Genomic DNA, 3413 nt, shown 5'->3' on the forward strand with positions numbered 1-3413 from the left:
GGCGGGGCCCCTCCATCACACCGTTTCTCTCTCTCTCTATCTCTCTCTTTTATTATTAATGGCCCACCCGATGGTTTGCATATTTTATCCTTGTTGTCCATTTAGTGGACCACACCACTGTCCACTTGTGGGGCCCACCCTACTACCTATCCGTATAGACAGGCCTTAATGAAGGAAAATCACAAATATCAGCTTGTTTCCAAAGCTGTGGTGGGCCACACGTGTGAACCCACCTATGAAGTATGTGTCTCATTCATACCATCCACTGTCCAGACCCCTGGACGGTGGAGCCCACCTTGATGTATATAAATCTACACCGTCCAATCGATCCATGGAAGGTGGTACCACCTGATACATGTGTTGTATCCTAACCATCCATTCATCTAAGCATGGTTGGCTGGTGCAAACCAGCTATCTAGCTGCTGTAATTGCGTGTAGAGCCCACCTTGTCATGATGCGTTGCATCTACACCGTCCAATCCATGGAGGGTGGATGTGTGTCGACTGGACTATCTCATGCAGCAATAGCTGCTATGGTTATCATCAGCAAGTGTTGTGGGTCCTATGACGTCAGCAAATTCTGTGGGGCCCACACACGATGTATGTATCTTATATCCACACCATCCAGTACTTTCTAGATGGTGGAACCTGACCACACATGTGGTATCCACACCGTCCATTGCTTGGATGGTGGGCCACTCGATGCATGTATTTCATCCAGTCGTCCATCACTGGACGCTAGACACTGTTGAACTGCAAAACAATATATATATATATATATATATATATATATATATATATATATATATATATATATATATAAAATAAAATGATAACTATACATATATATTACATCATATATAACATATTATGGTGGGACCCACCCATCTGGGAAGCTGATTAGCTAGAGTACCTCACTCCCGATATATAGTTGCTGTATTGAATCAGCAAGTTCCGTGGGTCTGATCACATCCACACTGTCCCTGCACGTGGGATGGTGTGACCCACCATGATGCATGTATCTTATTCCCACCGTCCAGATGGACGGTGGGGACCTCAGTAATGTATTTGTTTTATCTACGCAGTCCATCTGGATGCTACTGCATGGGGCGTACCATGATGTATGAATTTTATGTCCACGCCATCCATCTACTGGGCCCACCTTGATGGATGTGTTTTATCCAACCGTCCATTTGCTGGGTCACACCAGCACATAGCTACCATAGTGAAGTCAGCGTGTGTGGGCCTGATCATGATTTATGTCTTAGATCCAAACCGTCCATCCATTGTCCGAGCTCGTCTTAAGGCTTGAGAGTAAAAGTAAGATAGCCGTTTATCAGGTGGACCACATTGCAAATCAGTGGGGGATTAAATGTTTACCATTGAACCATCTGGGGTCACAGACGATCTGGATCAATGTGAAATTTGTTTTCCCTCTTGATTCAGGTCTTTGTGACCGTATGAACAACTTAGATGGAAAATAAACGTTATGGTGGGCCCTGGTAATTTTAAAGGTGGAAATCATTACCTCCACTGTTGTTTGTGGTATGGTCCAATTGATCTTTTGATATGATTGGGTAATGCTCTAAAATGATCTTTAAAAATAGATGAATGGTGTAGATATAATATAATGTATGGGTCCCACCTTGATGTGATGTCTATTGGGCCCGTAAGAGAGGCCCATTGTGATGTATTCGGGGCTCATGGGTTGTGGCCCATTGTGATGTATTCGGGGCCCATGGGTTGTGGCCCATTGTGATGTGTTTGAAGCCCATGTATTGCGGCCCATTGTGATGTATATGTGGCCTTTATTTGAGGCCCAATGTGATGCATATGTAGCCCATGAGTGAGGCCCAATGTGATGTATTTATGGCCCATGTGTCGAGGCCCAATGTGATGTATACGCGGCCCATGAGTGAGGCCTATGGTGATGTATATTGGGTCATTGTGTGATGTCACGCCCCAAACTCGGAAAACGGGCTTACAAAATTCCCGATTGCCGAATCCGGTGCCGACAACCTCCGTAGCACCCCATTCTCGGCTCCCAACGCCCATACGCCAGATTCCGATCCTGGGATCCTACAAGGAGGATTTTCAGTATGAATTTTTTTTTGTAATGGAGCATAACCACAAGCATAACCAAGTCACAAAACAACAACACCACATATCCACTATAACAAAAACTTTAAATATAATGCGTAAGAAAGGAAAATACAATATAATGAAAGTAAAAGAAACTCCAGAAGCTCGGCTGCACGCTCCAAGCTCAACGCTGCTGCAACCTAACGCCACCTGCACGCATCTATCGTGCATAAGCTTATAGAAAGCTTAGAGGGTGGTGAAAGTGTGTGTAAGGCGAGTGCCAAGTGTATAATATCAGAGTAATGCGGAAATATGCGGTAAGTCCATGAATGCTATCATCTATATCAAAGCTATGTGATGCAAGGCATGAATGCTATCGGCCATACCAAGGCCATGCGATGCAAGGCCTATGTAGCCAAATGTCATATGCGAGATGCAAAACAAGCGTGCGAGTACTCATCAAGTACCCATATCAATACAGTTCCTCTCTGGATATCACCGGGGTCTAATACACCTCACACTGACTGCCTCCTCCCTAGCTGCACAGTCAAGCAAGTGGAAGAGACCACACTATCCGCCTGACCAGTAGTCTGCCAATACTTACCCGGCTCGTCGATAGCGGACTCATTTACGAGCTGGTCAAACTCAGCCTAGCTTATAGCCCCCTCACTCGGGCGGATAAGGCCACACCCCCTTCCAACCGACCACGAAACAGTGGGAGACGCGGCCTACTAGTATTTGGCACTCGGGCGCTCGTGTATCCACTCGGTCTAGACGTTGGAGCATCTCCTGGTACCAAAAAGGTTCTGGGACTTTCACCCAAGGACATCCTAAGTGCCCACAGTGCTAGAACCAAGCATTTTCGGTATCCGATACGACCATCCACGATGTGTCTGTGGAGCCACGGCCCTGATGTCGCTAGGGCGTGCAGTGATCAAGTCACACATATGCGAGATGCATGAGTCACACCGTACAATCATGCAGCAATTCCGCGCGTACCACGCGATCATGTGGGGCACTCCGTCTCATAAAGAGTCCCGTAAATGTCTCAGCCCAACGGCTTATGCTATGATCAAACATTCCTCATCTCAAGCATACATATGATGCGTATGGGCATGAATCATAGAAGTGCACTAAGCATGTTATAAAGTAATGAACTATCAACAAGTATGGGCCTATCAATGGGCCTTAAGGAGAGTTACAATGCAGACATTTAACCAACATTGTATTTACAATGTGGACGTCAAACCAACATCGCTCCCAAGGCATGGCTCGCCATAAAATACCATTACACAAACCATATGGAATTACACATTGCAATGGACCCTAAGG

The sequence above is a fragment of the Magnolia sinica genome, chromosome 9 (genome assembly GCF_029962835.1).
Source record: "Magnolia sinica isolate HGM2019 chromosome 9, MsV1, whole genome shotgun sequence".
In the NCBI taxonomy this organism is placed as follows: Eukaryota; Viridiplantae; Streptophyta; class Magnoliopsida; order Magnoliales; family Magnoliaceae; genus Magnolia; species Magnolia sinica.